Consider the following 18,889-nt stretch of genomic DNA (forward strand, 5'->3'; position numbering starts at 1 on the left):
AACTGGGCATCACTGCTGAATTTAATGTGCACTTAGTTCCAATAAATGATGGGTTTAAGAGAAGAGTAGAGTAGTTGTGACTGAAGATAGTTCCAAGTATGGATAGATGCGTATTTCCATTTTACTTTTTATCATTTCATTATTCCCCATTTCCACATCAGATGATGATGATTTACAAAATCATTTTCATATATATAAATTTTTATTAAGTTTTTCTTTAACAAATAATTTTGACAACCATGTTTACCAATTTACAGTTTTTGAACTTCCACCAGTACCTCCTTCAATCATCCATTTTTCATATCTTTACACATTTTCTATGTAGTATTGCCGATTTGATAATAACCTTCCATCTCAGTTTCTTTCTTACAATATACCTTGGTTTATCACAAAGCCTCTTTAAAACCCACTAGCGTTGTCTGTTCATCACATACAGTTTTCAGATATTCCGTAAACTTTCCCCAGTCCTCAATGAATTTGTGATCTTTCTGATATCTAATTTTTCCAGTCATTTTATCCAATTCTGCATAATCCATAAGTTTCATTCTCCACTCAGTCAAGGTCGATAGTTCCTCTTGTTTCCATTTTTGGGCCATTAGTATTCTTGCCGCTGTAACTGCATATTGAAACAGTTTATAATCACATCTTTTTATCTCTCTTCCTGTTATTCCTAACAAAAAGGCTTCTGGTTTTTTAACAAACATATATTTAAACATCTTTTTCAATTCATTGTATATCATTTCCCAGAAACCCTTTATCTTCTTACATTCCCACCACATATGAAAAAATGAACCTTCTTTTTCTTTACATTTCCAACATTTATTACATGTTTTATACATTTTTGCTAACTTTACGGGTGTAATATACCATCTGTAAACCATTTTCATAATATTTTCCTTTAACGCCGTACATGCAGTGAATTTCATATTATCATTCCATACCTTTTCCCAATCATCCAATTGTATATTATAACCAAAATCTCTGGCCCATTGAATCATGACTGACTTTATCTCCTCATCTTTTGTTTGCCATTCCAAAAGTATTTTGTACATTTTTGACAATATCTTAACATCATTATCAATTATCTCCATTTGAAATTTCGATTCTTTCTCTGTAAATCTCTGTAAAATTCACGTGCATTTCATGAAATGCAATTTTACCTTAAATACACATTTTTACAAGATATTTCCTGTAATATAATGTATTCATGGTCATTATTTTTATTCTTTTGTGCATACTTTCCCCGAATATGTAATGCCTTTTTTGGTTGTGAACTGACTTCCAAAATTCGGAAAACTGCAAATTTCAAAGGACAGCAGCATCTTAGTTTACATATTGATAGATTGATTGAAAGATTTGTGGAAAACACAAAAAGCAGAAATGGAAGAAAATTAAGAAGATCTGTATTATCCATAAACTTTACCTCTTCTGGCTAATTTAGACTTTTTCTTAGGTCAGCCAGAAACAACAGGTTTTTCCTCTGGTGAGAGGTTATTGAATGAAAATAATAAACAGAAGTGCATAAATAGCTCTTGGTAGTTTGTAATATCAGATGGCAAGCTCAGTTATGTAGATAAACAGTGCTACTATTTTATAAAGGACACGATGAGCTAACAGTATTCCTACAGTTTTAGCTTTCATGTTAAATCTCGAAAGTAGCTGCTATTCATTTGAATTCATTAGCAACTGATTTTTTTTTTACTGAAAATAGAAATTAACAAAATGATTTTAATCACAGGCAAGCCCGGAAAGATAGTTAAATTTAAGCAAGTCAATTATTAACCTACAAGTAATTAGCTTTCTCAATTTTAGAACATCTTCCTATTAAATATGATCTATGAAATCTATATAGCTATTAAAAATTATGTAAAATAATGTGGGTGTAGTACAAAGGAAATAGTAACTAATTGCATAAGACTCTTTTCCGAAGAAATGTAAGTCATTAAAGTGTGTTGAACTCTTTATATAGAATAATGCTTCCTAATTAAAATGTAACTCATGGAAAGTATGAAAGGATTTACAAACAATCTCAAACAATTGATTCAGTACACTTATTTAGTCTTCAAATATTATATATTTCCCAGTGTAGTAGTCCACATACCATAGGGTTGCCATTAACAAAACCACCCAAATTGTTGAGGTGATTTTAAGCTTTTGGAACTGTTTCCACCAAGGGCATATGAACCCTTGAGGCTATACTCCCATTTACTAGGTCCTTTTCATTCTCTCTTCACACATATTCCTACACTGAAAGAGCAGCCAGAGAAACACAACCTTTCTAACCTAGTTTTGAACTGCCCTATATGTGACTTGAGAAAACTTCAGAGCTGGACTAAGACATCTTGCTGCAGCACATGATATAAGAGTATGCATTAAGATCCCTGGCAAGGTCATGGAACAAATGAGCACAGCTCTTGGACTGCATCTTCGTACTGCTGCACTGACCCCTCTAGAAACAGTGCTGCTGCGAAGAGACTGCATAGAAGACCTAAGTTTTATACGTTTGCATGCTGCCATGCAGTTGTTCCACATATGGTTATGTGCCCGGTATCTCCAGATACACTGTTAACAAGGTCCACATCTCCCCATAGGAACCAACCTGGATCTGTCAATCATCCTATGAGGCCTTTCTCCATCTGGAGAGTGTCAACACAAGAACAGGCCTTTTCCCCACTTGTGGAATACTCTCCTCAGAGAGGCTCACCTGGTGCCTTCACTACATATCTTTGGTGCCAAGCAAAAACATTCCTCTTCTACTAGGCCCAGTGCTTTTTTTTTCTTCCTAAAAAAATATTTAGGGGTACTATCATTTTGACTCAAGAAAGCCACCATTTTATAGTTCAAATCGGGGAAAATAAATAAAGTAAATGGACAAAAGTACAAAGATTCACAAAATGTTTAGGGGTATGCGTACCTCTGCATCCTTTCAGAAAAAAACACTGCCTAGGCCTCTGGCCACCTAAACAAGCAGTGGGTTTTTAAAATGGGGGGGGGGAGGAAAGGAGAGGGAGATGGTTTTGTTTCTTATTGTGGTAGCTATTTTGTGCTTTTATACTGTAAAGCACCCTGTGAGGTTCAGATGAAGGGCGGTATAGAAACTTCTTCTTCATTTCATTATATCTAGATCAGCCTTCCCTAAGATGCTAGACTCCCAACTCCCATCAGCCTCAGCCAACATAGCCAAAAGGTCAAGGATGATGGGAGTTGTAGTCCAGCACCATCTGGCCAGGATGGGAGAGGCTGCTCTGGATTGGCCTGCCATTTACTCTCTGATGTTACTACAGAATTCCTCTCTGATGAGGAGAATTCTGTACTAACTACGGTTTCTAGATCAATCAAAAAGGAAGCCTCACATAGACTGCGTTGTAGCAATCCAACCTTGAGGCCACAAATGCCTGAACTACTGTGGTCAAGCTCTCCTGGTCAACAGTACCGGGTGCTGCAGATAAAAGGAGCTTCTTTGAGAGCCAGTGTGGTGTAGTGGTTAAGAGCGGTAGTCTCGTAATCTGGGGAACTGGGTTTGCGTCTCCACTCCTCCACATGCAGCTGCTGGGTGACCTTGGGCCAGTCACACTTCTTTGAAGTCTCTCAGCCCCACTCACCTCACAGAGTGTTTGTTGTGGGGAAGGAAGGGAAAGAAGAATGTTAGCTGCTTTGAGACTCCTGAAGGGGAGTGAAAGGCGGGATATCAAATCCAAACTACTACTCTTCTTCTTCTTCTTCTTCTTCTTCTTCTTCTTCTTCTTCTTCTTCTTCTTCTAGCTACCAGTGGCAAAGCTGAACCCAGAAGCACTCTCAGACTGTGTGCCTGCTCCTTCAGAGGGAGTGCAACCTCATCCAGAGCAGGCAACTGACCAATTTTTCAGACGCAGAAACAACTCACCCATGATGCCCCTATCTTGCCAGAATTGGAGTTTAGGTTATTTTCTCTCATCCATCTCAGCACTGCATCCAGGTAATGTTACGGGGCATTACACACGGGTTCCTGCCTTCAAAGGTTCTTGAGAGATAATGAAGAACCTTCATTTGATGTTTGGGTCTCAACTAACAGATGAGGGCAAAGCATCCAATGAGATAGGCTGGCCAGATCCAGGACAGTGTGTGCAGATCCCACCACTTAACACCTTGCTAAGTAGCGTAGAAGCTGTAAAGCTGAGGAGAGCTTCACCTTTCTTGCCTGCAAGGAACTCTTTGTGTCTTTAGCACAAAGTCTATATGTTTTGCTTGCTTTGATGAAATGGGAGAAAGATTCTCTGGAGTTCTTAAAGAGACATGGAGGGATTTCCTTAGCTCAGAATGACATTGGAATCTTTGACTGCAAAAGATTCTACCTCACTTCCACAATGAGGAACTTTCAAACCCCTTCAGACTATGAAACCATGATTTTTCTTAAATTATAGTATAAACAATTATCATTACTATAGCATGTAATCATTCACTTTATTATTATAATGCTCTTTAACATGACAGCATAGGAAGAGACCTTCTTCCAAGGCTCCCCAATATCTTTGTCAGAGGTCCTTCCCATCACCACCTACCACAGCATATGCCAACCTGGTGCCCTCCAGATGTTTTGAACTACAACTCCCATCAGCCTCAGCCAGCTCACATAACAGGTCAGCATAGGTTGACTACCAGATCCCTTTGTCTAATAAACTAAGTTCCTTAGTTCTGAGATCCAGAAGTGGTTTTAGGACACTGGTGGAGATTGTTGCCCTATTCATAAGCCAAGTATGATCACAATAGAATCGAAATTAGTACTGTAACTTGTAGTTTTGAAGACTGAATGAATCACATTTTATCTCAAGAATCAGCTCTGCTAAGCTATGCTTCATCTAGTTGGTGAGGATAGTTCATCACATTTCTGTTGTCCATTCTGATCACTCATTGCTGTTAAAGAGATCTCTGTTCTCAGGCTGCTGGCCTTTAAATCTCACCAATGATAAAAGAGACATCATCTATCTTTAACTCTCCCATCCCATGTTTGCTCATTGCGGCACTATCTTATCCCATTGAAGCCCAAGCAAAGTTCTCACTGACTATAATGGAGTGGATTACACCCTACTGTGCTCATTTCTCCAGATACAAACCAGGTGAGCACAAGTAGCAGGAAAGTCTTGACCCCCTTTGCTTCTTTTTTATACATATTTTCTTTAGTAAATTGATGATGGAGGGAAGGTTGTATAACTGCTTTTTACTAGCCACCAAATTCAATTAAAAGCCTCTCGTCTCAGATATTTGTATCATGTGTGAACCTTTTCCCAGAGTACTGCAAGCTGCAAATGAAATTGGATAATGAATTTGTCTTCAGATGTAGCTGACTGAACCTTTTTTTAAAAAAAAAAAACCTTTAAAAATAAAGCGAGTGAAGGGGGGAGAGGGAGAGATTGATGAATCTAACTGGCTACTCTAGGGAGCAGAATGACTGCTGTGTAGTGTCACACAGCTACTAATCCTTCAGAATCAAGTGGAACAGCATTGGAGAGAAAAAGAGACTGAAACAGAAGCCTTTCATGTCTGACTTCATAGGTCATCCACCCCATGCTATGTGCTTTTTTCCTGTGAATCTCTCAGCTAAGTACTTCCAGCAACAGCAGTTCAAGAACACTGAACAAGAAAAATCAACAAAGTACAAGACACAATGAACCATCTAGAAATACCACTTAGCTGGCACACTGCAAAACCCAGCACTGGGTAGCAGCTCTCTTTGCTGTAAACAACTCATTACAGCATCCATTTTGAACAAAACGGGGAGAGTTCAAGATTCACCATCCTTGAGAATCATACATAATAAGACTAGAGTTAAATTTCGCAGGAGAAAATTAGGTCTACGTAAAATATAGATTGTCAGATTATGAGACAGGAAATGTTCCCTGCTGGAAACCCTGCAGTGCCACTACTAGTCAGCTGTAGACAATACTAAGCTAAATGGACCAATTGTTTGACTCTGTTTGAAGTAGCTTCCTTATTGTAGCATTGCTTTGTTCCCATGTTGTATGCATGTTCAGTTTATTTTAGCCTCCTTTTCTCTGTTGCTACAGGCTTGCAGGTTTCTGGGTCATAGTTAATCATGCAACTTTTTTGAATAATGATCATCATTAGATGAGACTGGACACCAGGTGTGGTATCCACTTGGGCCGTGTAACCCTTGTGTGGCAAAGTAATACAAGCACAGTACCATTTGTGTGATCAGATTTGTAATCCATTTTGCTCTGCTCCTCCTTGCTGGAGTAGAGCAAATGGCAAAAAATAAGAACTTGTGCTATCTTAGACATGTAGCCCGAAATGGAAAGCGTTTGCTTGCCATCTACCCTCAAATGGTATAAGGCAGCTTCCTATTTTCATGTCTAAAAGGACCAATATGAAATTACTTGGGTGCTTCGACAGTGAGATAAAGCCCTCTTCCATGGACCTCCACTATCTTAGATGTGGTAGTTGGGTACATATAATAAATCTGCTCCCTGGCCCCCACCATCTGACTTTGCTTGCACACCTTCAGACCTTGATTCATTAAAAAGTCTGCATTTTCAAATGTTCAATTGTGTGCCCAACTTCTGCACTTAGCTAGTTCTGTTCCTTGGAGAAGACGACACCAAGCCCCACTGGATCCTTGGGGTGGAGAACCTGTGGCCCTTCTGATGTTGCTAGACTACCAATACCATGAACCATGCTGACTGGGGCTGGTGGGAGTTGGAGTCTAGCAATATCTGGACAGGCTCAAGTTCCCCATCTGCGGGAAACTGAGGCAGAACCAAATTCTCACTCAGTTAAAGACTCAAGATGTGGAAGACTTTTATTACCCATATAGGAATGAGCTAACAAAAATAATTTTTGCATTGTTTAAATTGCTTTGTTTAAATAAACTGCATTGTTTAAATTGCTGTTGTAAATTATATCAAATTATTTGCAAAAACTTCAAACAGCTTTACAAAGGATTTTATCTTAGTCCTATCAAATGTTCTCACTTTCAGGAGTATAGATTGTTATCACCTTTTTTCACTTTTTTGTTCTAGCAAATAATTCCTTCTGTCTTCGGCTCTCGATTTTGTCCTTATCATCACCCTCACTAACACATTAATGAAAGTCATATTAACTCTTTTTTCTTTTATTTGTATTCACTTTACTGAAAAACTTGCCTTTGATCTGCATCGAGTTGCACTAATGATTTTGCCACAAACAAAATCACATTATGCTGTTAGCAGATTTAAATGTTAATAACTTATGGCTGATCAAACCACACTGACAAAAAAGCCCAGCCAGTGGAATTTTCAGCCACGGAATACTTGTAATAAATTTATTAAACGTTAAGGGAGCTAATTAATGAATACTGTATCAGAATTATAGATGAATAATGGCTTGACTATCTTGAAGAAACAGGTCATTAATAAAGTTTGCATGCGGTTTCTGATGAACATGAGGAAATTTTAAACAGAAAAAGTTAAGGTTACTGTTTAGGGGTTAAGATAAGGTATCCAATTGTCTATGTTGTTGTTGTTGTTTTACTTTTATGTTGTTACTTTTGTTGTTGTTGTTACTTTTGTTATTTAACAATGAATTGATTTACTTTCCTATCTCCTACATATAAACCAGACATATCTAATTTCACATGAGTAAAAAATATATATAGCAATATCAAACATCAACTTCTATTTTGAAATGTCTCTATTTTGTTTTGGTGCCCCTACTTTGCAGGTGTCCTAAACACATGTTTAATTTCCCTATAGGGTAATCCAAGGCATCACCATTCACTTTTGGCTTCTTCTGAATGAAAACAACAAAGAGAAAAAATAAAATAAACACCACACAAACAGTATCCCTCCATAATCTCAGGGTTTAAAAGGACAATTTGGGTTGACCAGGGGAAAGAGACAGTGGAAGAAGATTGGAAGAAATTTAATATATACCTTAAAAATTGTTGTAAAATTGAGGAGTGTTAAGATGTCAAGGAATAAGAAATAGAGAATTGCAGCTGTAATTAATAAGTTAAAGAAAAAAGAATCTAATGAAAGTGAATTAAATAATTAGCTAACTGGAGGAGTTGCTAAAGAAATGTAAAACAAGGATGCAGCAAAAGGGAGGTATGGGGAAGTCGAGGAAGTAAGGTGTATGGAAATAAGATTATGAAATTATACATGTTTATATGTTTGTATGTCTTTGTTTTGTTTATTGTTTGTTTTAATTATGTGTTTGGAAAACAAATAAAAATTTATTTATTTTTTTTAAAAAAGGACAATTTGGGAACTGAGGCAGAACCTAAAAACACTGAATTCTCCACGATGACAAAGAACACAAGGCCAGCATACAGCAGCCAACTGACCCTGTCTCACTTTTGTGGGATATTTAAAACACAGTCAAACCAACAGTTCATGTTTTGCTAGAAAAGCACCTGATAGGAGCTGAAGCTCAGAGTTTTCCTGTAAGCTTGCTAGACAGAACTCTGTGAGAGACACTTCCACTGTGAATTGACAGGGGTAGGGCGTAGCTATATATTCTCCTACCTGCCTGGGCACACCCCTTTCCTCTTTCCATCTCTTTCTGTTCTGCCAACAATGTGAGAACATCTGCCATGTCTGAGCTCCACATTTTAAGCTAGAATCAAGTATGTCTTTGTAACGGAATTAACATGTTAAGCCTGCTTGAACAAAACTGCTGTATCTGTTACTCTTCAACAGGTATTCCGAATGAGTAAATGGTATTTTTACATTTTACTGTTGTTGTTTTAATGAGGAGATAAGGGGCAAATATCAGGAAAATCCAGTCTGCCTTAAAGCATCCTGGATTACTTAAACTAAAAAGCTAAAACTAGCCTATATAAGCTTCCTTTTAAGTTGTAGAGAGATGGCACTCTGCTGAACTCACAAACATAAGGAAAGAAGGCTAATATCTAATAAATATATCCTCTACTAGCCTTTATTCACATCCCAACATTTTTCATATACTCTCAGTCCTAGTCCATGTCTTTTTGTGATTGTGACAGTTTTAAGGGGGTATCAGACATACTTTCTCTCTCTCTCTCTCTCTCTCCCACACACACACCCAGATGCCTGGGAATCACAAGATGGGAGAATAATGTTGCACTCAGGTCCTGCTTGCTTGCAGGCTTCCTATAGGCATTTGGTTTGGTGCCGCAAAAACAGAATGCTCAGCTAGATCCAGGAGGGCTCTTTTAATAGGAGCCTCTTCTTAAGGAGCAATAGCAGCAAGGAAAAAGCTGGCACTGGAAAAGGAAAGTCTCTTGTTCCCCATTTGCTGCATTGAAAGTGCTGCTCTCATGTTGCCTACAGTAGCCCGGAGGTAAGGCCAGCTCCATTAGCATCTTCTAGAATTACTGCAGAACACAATTAAGAAAAATTGTAATAACAAGGAGTAAACATAAATGAAAATGAAGCACAATGCACATCTCTAATTATGCTGATTTGTCCTGGTTCCTTCCCACTGGCTTTGGGAACCAGACTCAACTTCCTAGCAGGAGAAGCAGCAGTAATAGGAAATAACAGCTCACTCATTAAACTAAATATTTGAAGATGATCTGCGGGCTGCTACATTAGCGTATCTTACTATAGAATTTATTATCATTTTAGGATTTTTTATCAGGGCTCGTGGTCCATTTGTTGAAGAATGCATAAGCAAGCAAGAAAATGAAACTAAGCATCCATTTTTAAAATTGTTGTTTTCACTAAACCATTCCTGGGCATATTTTGTTGGGTTTTTTTACTTTGATGGTTAACTTTTCATGCTGCCCCTCATCCCACTTCTGGTGGTTTTCATCTGAATTTGACCTTGCTTAAAAAAACAGTACCTGTTTCATATTCCTTTTTTTATCCCACAGCTTTAATATATAGCTTCATAGCTATTTGCCATATACATCATGCAATCAATGATAAATCTCTTCCGGAAAGATCAAGGCTGGCTAATTTCTTTAGTGTTTGGTTTGGTCTTTTTCTTGCATTAACAGCGGCCATTGTCCTACCCTACTGGTAGAGCTGTCAGAGGACAATCCTGTTGGAAGGAGTCTTCTGTTTGAAATGCTATCCACTGAAAGCCTGTTTTCAAGACAATGAGCCACAATAAGGTGGATCAAGGCCCTTGAAGTTTCCTATCTTTTCCAAGTACTGAGTGGGCACATATAGCACCTGGTCACAGACATACTTAAAATGGTGAAATGTATTTCTGTTGAAATTACAGGCATTACATTACTTCTTAATTCTCATATCTACATATAAATTAGCATATGCAAATGGCTCCCCAACTGGAAGAGCATTCTAGTACAGGATATGAGGAATATGAGTTTGGATTTGATATCCCGCCTTTCACTCCCCTTCAGGAGTCTCAAAGCGGCTAACATTCTCCTTTCCCTTCCTCCCCCACAACAAACACTCTGTGAGGTGAGTGGGGCTGAGAGACTTCAGAGAAGTGTGACTGGCCCAAGGTCACCCAACAGCTGCATGTGGAGGAGCGGAGACGCGAACCTGGTTCCCCAGATTACGAGACTACCGCTCTTAACCACTACACCACACTGGCTCTCTCATACTGGGGACAGGGGCATGGCATTCACTTTGGGTTCAACTATTTGTAATGAGTGCAAAGTGAGCTATCTTATCATCCATGTGGGGGGAGTTATGTAAGGGGGTATCCACAACAACATCAGTCTCTGGGAAGTGCAACTCATGCATACCTCCCTTCCTTTTTTAAAAAAAGATATTATGCAATTTAGACTTCTAAAAGATTGGATGCTCCAGTTCATATTTTGTTTTTCATCCCTCTTCTGCAAGGCTGATAAGCACAGAAGATTTTAAGGTATACAAGCTGGGGTCCTTCTCAGCTTGTATACCTTAAAAGGTATTTCTGTTGCATGTTTGAACAGCACCAATTGCCCAAACACCATCATGTTCTACTTCAAGCAGCATTCACAGCCCTCATTTGTGCATACAGAGTAAAAAGATGAGGTGGCAAGTTAGTTTGGTTATTTTGAAGCCAACAGAGATTATTTTTACATTCGTGTCATTTAGTGAGCACTTGGGCCCTTATCCCAGTACCCTGGAAGTAATTTCCATTACAATCAATGGGCTTTATTTCCAATGAATGTGTTGAAGCCTGGGATGTTAAATGTTAAGGATCTCCACCTTACTTGTTACTATTATTAATTATAATGCTTTTCAAAATTCTATACACTGAGTCCGCTTTTGTGCCTGAATTCTTTTCCTTTTTCTTTTAAACCACACTGACACACAGAAACAGGCTCATGCAACTTGACTGATATTGCATATTTGTGCAGTCTATTGTGCTGGGCAATCTATTTATGGCATAATGGAAAAGGAGAACTAGACTGATGGGAGGTGAGTGCTTGGCAGTTGCAGATGCAATCTCACAATCAATATTCCAGTCATGAACAATCTGACAAAATGCAGTAAAAACAAGGATGTACAGGCTTGTGTTATTTTGTTATGAACTAGGACATTCAAAAGCAGCCTAAGGAAGGAGAAAACCCAACTCCCAATGAATTCTAAAGAAATCAGGCTGCTTAATCCACTCCCCAACCCAGAAAGCAAAATCTCAATGCATTCTTTTTGAATTCCAGTCGAGGTATATTCCTCTGTGATTATCTTTTGCACAATTCAGGGAGAACAGGATACTGAGCATGGACCTGTGAAATCTGGGTTCAATCCAACCATTTTAAAAATTGACTTTGTAGTTGAGATAGCTCCTTCCTCTCCTGTGCTGCTATGGGAGCCTTAGTAAGTTTATTTACAAGTATGTCCTAATGATTCAAAGGTTTGGCCACATATGTAGCTCATTGCTGTACATATTTACACAGATATAAGAAATTGTGCAAAAGATTGCAGCCTTAAATACAACTCTTTTTTCCATAAAATGAGAACACTGGCCTACTTTGCAAGTTTATTGTTTGGAAGAATAAAAATAGAAAAAAGAAATTTAAATCTTTTGCAAGCTGAACAGCAATAAAGATATGCCATTATCCAACATGTTCCTCAGAAGAGGAAAAGCATTTCAATTCTACCTTTCAGTTGACTTTAAACTTGTCAAGATCTGTCAATACTGCTGTCAATGTCATGATGACCTTGTTTTTCGGCATCCAAATAATACAGTTAACACACACTTTTACATTGCTCTGACCATATGAACAGTTAGATGGGAAAATATAATTTAGAGCTCTGGAATAACAGCTTTACGGTAACTGGTTTAAAACTCCTTCTGATCTATCAGTGTGGGAGTCTGATCTTAGGTAATGCAAAGCTGAGATATTTCAAATGCAAATGAGTATTCTCAGCAAAGTAAGTTTTACAGTAATACTACAAAGCAATGCAATCAGACCGATGAGATGGAAGTCATCGGAGGTCATCTGCTGGAAGAAAGCAGGCCTGTAAATGCAGGCAGCAGATCTCCAGAGAGCAACTTGAACAGTCTCCCACAAGGTGGTTCCCCCTAGTTTCATCTTTCACTTCCATTTCATATATAGAGCACCCTGCAGAACATTCATCTCAGACACTATGCATGCAAGTGAATTGCCCATTCAGGAAAATATCCATAGATATAAGGACCTCCCCCCCAGTTCCCTTACCATTCATTTATTCACAGTAGTCAAGGTGGACAACCCAGAAGGATATATTTGTCTTTGATGGATGGAGCTAGTGATAAGTGTAGTCCAAAGCATATGAAGCCAACCAGGATGGAGAAGGAAGGACTTAGGGTATCTTGCCCATTGTGGGAATGTTTAGGAAATGACCCTGATGACTTCTTCCTCTATAGTTGGTTTTAAGATGGAGTAGGAAGATCTTTTTTCTAACTTCTTTTAGTCATTAATAGCTGTACTAAATCAACAACTCAGCAGGGATAAGGCAATTTTCTTTCTTGACGAAACCTTTGCTTTCATTGCTCTCTGAAAGCAAGACAAGGTCTATTAAAATAACATTAAGGGAAGAGCTGCCAGCTCAAATTAGGAAAGTTTCAAACATCTTGAAACAGAGGGGGGGATATGATTAACAGGCTGATCGGATAAGTAAGGAGGAGGAACAACTAGCATGAACAACCTTCGTGCTTAATTATATCTTCCTTCCTCTCTTTCAGATTAGCCGCTTTAATTACATGTGTTTCGGAATATAAACATATGTTCATTGTGCACACACATTCACACTCTTTATTATAATGGGCATTGCCTCAATTTTGTTTTGTTTTTAACCCAACAACTCTAAAGCTTTATTCTATTGCCTTCCCACCCACCCGAGAAAATGCATGTGCCAGAAAAATAAGCATTTTCAAAGACAGTTACAACCTAACCCTGAACACCCACACTTAAATTGAATACACACAAGGCTAAAAGTGTGCAAGACAGAGTCCCTGATGATTTTGCTTCCTTCTCCACCATGAGAAAAGGCAGAGATCGGCTATCCTAGAAGGGGGCAGCATTCAAGGGGTCAGTGGATGCAGTGGCGGAGAGCAGGTGGGGGCATGTCTAGTGTGCATCCCGGGGGCTTGGTGCGCACCCTGGGGGCGTGGCACGCCACCCACAGGGGTGTGGTGCCCAGCAAGGGGGGGGCAGCCACGATGGCATCCCGCCGGGATTGTGGTGCTGGGGGCAGTGCGCTCCCCCTGCCCCCTTCTTCCTCCACCAGTGAGTGGATGGACAGGGCCCACCAACCTGAAATTATGAACAGAGGTCTGACATTGGTGAAACAGATCCAGTGCTGGATCCCACCACTCTGATGGTGACAGCTCCTCCAATGCTGTGGTCCAACTGATGGGGCTGTCGTGTCAAAAAGGCTAAGAAGGAAACTGCTGGCATCCAAATGACCCCAAGCCCTTCCAATACCTTGCCATGCCTCCACCAATCAGAGAAAAATTTGGAAATGCTTCTGAGCATGTCTAAACCTCTGTCCCCCACTAAAAGAAATTGTTTTTGTATAATTGGAGACACTCCAATTTGAGTGTTCCTCTGCCCACCCCCTTCTGTTCTGCTGCACACACACACACAACCATCCTTAGGATTTCCTAAAACTAAGGCTGCAAAAATAAGTGTCTATGTTATGTTGCAGTGCTAAGCACAAAGCACATTCCACTGAAATCAACTGAATCCACTTCAACCAAAAAGAAATTGAATCTATTTCCAGCTAAATTATCAGACCACAGCCAAAGGTCATCTAGCCCAACCTCCTGCCAAACAATATTTTCCTGTAGTCAATTGAGTGAGAGAATGGACAGGCTGGAGAATAATGCTGTGCTCACAGTTGGAGGTACTGTCTTCAGATTCAGAGCAGCATTGTGGCAACCATTTTCAGTGCCAGGACTCAGCTCTGTAGTATACAGACCTGAAACAAAGATTTTTTTAATATATATATTTATTAAGTTTTACATAACAAATTTAAATTCAATCAAATCATCCACATCATCATTTAGGATTCCATTGACTTCCCTCCACCCTTCATATGTGGTGGATGTGCAAGATAACAAAAGCATTCTGGGAAATCATTTACCATAAACAAAGATTTCCTTTGAAAATGTGCAGAGTGCAGTTTCCTCCTAAATGAGGCACTATTGTAGGGCAGGTTTTCAGATTAGAGATTGCACCTTTCTTACAAGGTTCAAAGCTTCAAAACAACTGTCTTTTGTTTAACAAAGTGCAGACACACCATTTAAGAATATGAAACCAATTCTGGTACACTGCTGGTTTTTGTGCCTTGTCATGGAATTTGTTCCTCGCCAGGCTCTATGCCCCTGCCATCCACTTTTCTTTTCAATGTGGGCTTGAGCCCAACTTTGAGCAATAGATTCCTGCATTGCAGGGGGTTGGTCTAAATGACCCTTGTGGTCCCTTCCAGCTCTAAAGTTCCGTGATTTTATGATTCTGCCTTAAACCAAAAGGTGGTGGTAGTTGTTGTTGAAAATTCCTGAGGCCACAGTATTTGATTCAGAACTACAGGCTTCCTAGAATACTATGTTAACTAATTTAATAAAACACTGCCAGTCATCCAAAGAGCTCATATCAGCAATCTCCTCTTCCTCATAACCACTGAAACAGTCACTGCCCCAGTAGCTTCATGTCCAAGTAAGATCTGAGCTTACATTTCCCAGTGCAAGTCCCACACCCCATCCACTAAATTTTCCTGCCTCTTGAGGCTCCTGTGTTGCTGGTATATATGTTAATGTAACATAGTTTTGGCCCCTTGATCTTTTCCTTATGAATGAATGTCTTCAACACATGTGTGTTTATGTTGAAATCAATTCCAGTCATCGAACACAATAAACCCAGTAAGTGTTCCAGAAAAACATATTCTGGCAAAAGAAAAAGAAAGGAATTTGTTAGATTGTTGATTTTCTTCCCCATCTCCTGCAGGCTGAAGACTTCAAAAAAAGAAAAGAAAAAAGGTTACAAAACATTGCTATTTTTTAAGATCCTTAAAACTCAAGAGCGGCTTCCGTCACCACCTGACAGAAGAGAGGCACACATTTTCAATCTGTTGAAAATAATTGTGTGGAAAAACTCATTCGGTGGCTTCCAGACAAAATCCAATCAGTGTAATGGTTTTTGAGAACGAGGAACTGTATTCACATTTCATTCATGTAAAGAATGAGATAATAGAGGACTTTCATGGTGGATGAGCACCCTGCAGGTAGTGCAGTTTGCTATACTGTATGCAGGGCCTTGCTGGGTCCATCGCATAAAGAAAAATCTCTCTTAATTTGTCCCCATCCCTCAGGCATCAAATACATTTTCTTCCAAAATGAATGGACTGAAGCAAGGATTGACAGCATTTGCACTTCAATGAGATTCCCTGTGAATGACAGCTCTGTTGCTTTGGGAAAACCAGCTGTGATTCTAGCATTCCTTTAATGCGATAAAATTGATGTAACCTGCCGATACCTGGGTCCTTGTCATGAAACCTGGGTAATTATTTCCTAAATCAAAAAAGAGGGAGAGAAAAGGGCTTTTCACATTCACCGTGCTCACTGTCTTCAGCTAATAAAAGGTTTAATTGAAAGCTAATAATTTCAAATCCAGCACAGCAGAATTAAGGCCTCTAAAAGTAGCATCACGTTCACTCCAAGTACTGCTACTCTAGCTCAAGTTGCCTGAGATTTTCATTTTGAACAGTGTTCCTTTGCCCCTTGTAGCAATTTATTCTTTTCAGACACAATAAGCCTGCAACTTATATGGGGGTTACCATAACCTCCAACATTTCTCCAATGAAAATAGGGACTTCCTAAGGAAAAGTGGGACATTCTGGCATCAAATCATAAACCAGAACAGCTTATCTAAATCAGGGACATCCCTGGAAAAATAGGGACACTTGGAAGGTCTGAGTTACATTCTGGGATCACACCTAAAGCCAAAATCACATATAGTCAGAACACATTGGGTCCAATGGCAGGTGGTATTACCAAAGTCTTTCTTCTCCGGATATCTACTTCCTTTCCACCCCCTTTTCATTTTTTTTTAAAAAAATCTTTTGCCAAGCATGTAAAGCTGAATGCACACAAGTTAAATGTGTGTAAGTTGTGGGCTTACTGTACTCCAGGCAGGCCTGTGAAGGGGGGTGGGGCAGCCAAGTACACTTGCCCCAGGCCTTGGAGAGCTACGCCAGCTTGGGAGTCCTGCCAGGGACTGGCTTCTTCTCCTTTTCCTTCTTCTTTTTAATTTATAATTTTATTCTAGCAAGACTCCTACCATGCTTCAGAGAATCAAGAAGAAAATATCACATGTAGCAGCAGCCTATCAGAAGATGCTATTGTTGCCCAAGCAGTACTGAAAAATGGAGAGGAGAGGTGTAATGCAATTGGCAAATCCCAGTGTATGGTTGCTGAGCTGTGTTCAGGTTGGCCGAGTAGAGCAGTCTTAAGGGGGGATTGTGGATTTGTTGTTTTTCTTATTTTTACTATGTAGTTTGTGGTTTTTAAATTACAATGTACCACCCTGAGATCTGCGGATAAAGGGTGCTATACAAATTTAGTAAATAATAATTGCGTGTGAAGACCCCCGGAAACCACCCCCAAATGAAGACACAAAAGACACAGATTTAGTTTAACGTTTTTGGCATTAAATGTTGTCTACAACTTTATTGATTACAGCATGTGAGTGGTTGCTTAGGCATTTGGTTCCAGACTACCTGAACCTGCACGGTGGCAGGAACAGGACTGACAATGGGCACCACCATATGTCAGTAAGGGAAAGTGACCTGGGGGAGCAAGAAATGGCTCACCCCAGATGCTCCCAGGGGCTCTGGCATGGCCCTAGCCCCTTGACAGGATTCGGGCAAAAGCAAGGTGAGCCCCTGGATTCCTTTAATGGAATTCCCTAGCAGCAGCAATGGAGGGGCAGACACAGCCAACCACGTCCCCTCCCCAAAACATTGAACCAAATGCCTAACCGCCAACCTTACAAAGTTGTGACGATTTGCTACATGGTGGGCAAAAACCAAGTGGCACCAGCCAATCAGCCAAATGGCAAAATTCCTACTGGGCCCCTGCTCCAAAACAGACGACTCCCAGACAAGCATAGCAAGGCCATAAGAACAACCCTAAGAGAGAGGAGGGCGAGTGATCCGCTGCACGTTGCAAGAAAGTGAAACTCTCCATCAACATGCAGCAGCTTAAGTAGCCCCTCAGCAGCCAATAGCCAACCCAACTGACCTAATTTCTGCCTCAGCAACAGAGGGGCAACCAATAGGGTGTTGTGGCCATCCAAACGGTTCCGCCCCACAACAGGGAGGCAGTTTCTGGTGATCTCACCACAACACGTGCCCTCCATGATGGAGGATCTGACTAATAAAGTTGTGGAGGTCCCAGTTATAAAGAGAATGACTTGAATTCATTGAACACATTTTATGAATGTGCTTTATACTTAATGACAAAAGGATACCCAAATATATTTCTTCCAGTTTCCACAACTCACCCATACTTGCAAGCTACAGTGGTACCTTGTTTTCAGAACAGCTTAGTTTATGAACAACTTGGATTAAGAATGCTACAAACCCAGAAGTAGGTGTTTTGGTTTGTGAACTTTGCCTTGGAAGCAGAACATGTTCTGCTTCCTGTCTAGTGTGTTCAATTTGTAAATTGAGTCCCCCACTGCTATGGGAAAGCATGCCTTGGTTTAAGAATGCTTTGGTTTAAGAACGGACCTCCGGAACAGATTAAGTTTGTAAACCAAGGTACCACTGCATTGGTAATAATATTACAGTTGGATTTGCTTTATTTACTTGGCTTACCATTTCTACATGAATAGCACAGTTTATGTAAAAAATACCAGGCTCCAGCATGCCTTTTTCCACAGTGCTTCCTGTTACTCCTCAAGGTCTAGATGTGTAGGTAGAGAGTAACCTTCCTGCCCATTGTTCAGCACAAAGATGATAGTCAATGACTAGGCACAGTCCATGGCCTAATACTTGGTTGTAATTGGTCTTATCTAGAAGAGGATTCCAGCAGATGGGCGACAAAGGACAACAAGGGAAACAAAAATAAATGTAGTTTAGAAAAAGAACATCCAGTGGTTTGGCAACCCATCAACTCCATTTTAATCCCTTTAGCTTTGTGTTCATCACAGAGGCTGTAAAAGGTAGCATACAGTGAATAAAAAGAATTGCAGAAGAGTCAGCAAGAACGTTTTCAGATGGGACTTTTAAAGGTCACTAAAACATAAGGGTTTTAAAAGTCTTCTAGCAAGTCATGGAAACTAGAGCTTCAGTTTCCTGTGAACAGTTTTGGCAGTCCTGAAAAATGCCTCCCTTCTAAAATGCTCTTAAAAAATAAATAAATCCCCTCATTTTTAAAACTAAAAATAAATGGCAGTAAATTGTAATACAAGCTTATAATTGTTTGTGTTAATCCATAACATAAGTGAGATACAGAGGTTAAAAAACATACTGTACAGAGTAAA

The 18,889-nt window shown here is 39.7% G+C and overlaps 1 long non-coding RNA gene across 2 annotated transcripts in view; it reads right to left on the reverse strand.

Moving 5' to 3' along the window:
• Positions 1–18,544, reverse strand: part of LOC309366562 — a 72,883-nt gene extending 54,339 nt beyond the window's left edge. The window contains exon 1 of one of the 2 annotated variants that reach the window (XR_014166783.1): positions 18,260–18,544. This is a non-coding gene — a long non-coding RNA (uncharacterized lncRNA). Of the gene's footprint in view, positions 1–14,241; positions 14,301–18,259 lie in introns of those variants that run through there. The other variant, XR_014166784.1, reaches the window with a different exon arrangement.
• Between the last annotated feature and the right edge of the window lie 345 nt (positions 18,545–18,889).

This window comes from Podarcis melisellensis (assembly GCF_964234715.1).
Source record: "Podarcis melisellensis genome assembly, chromosome: 3".
In the NCBI taxonomy this organism is placed as follows: domain Eukaryota; kingdom Metazoa; phylum Chordata; class Lepidosauria; order Squamata; family Lacertidae; genus Podarcis; species Podarcis melisellensis.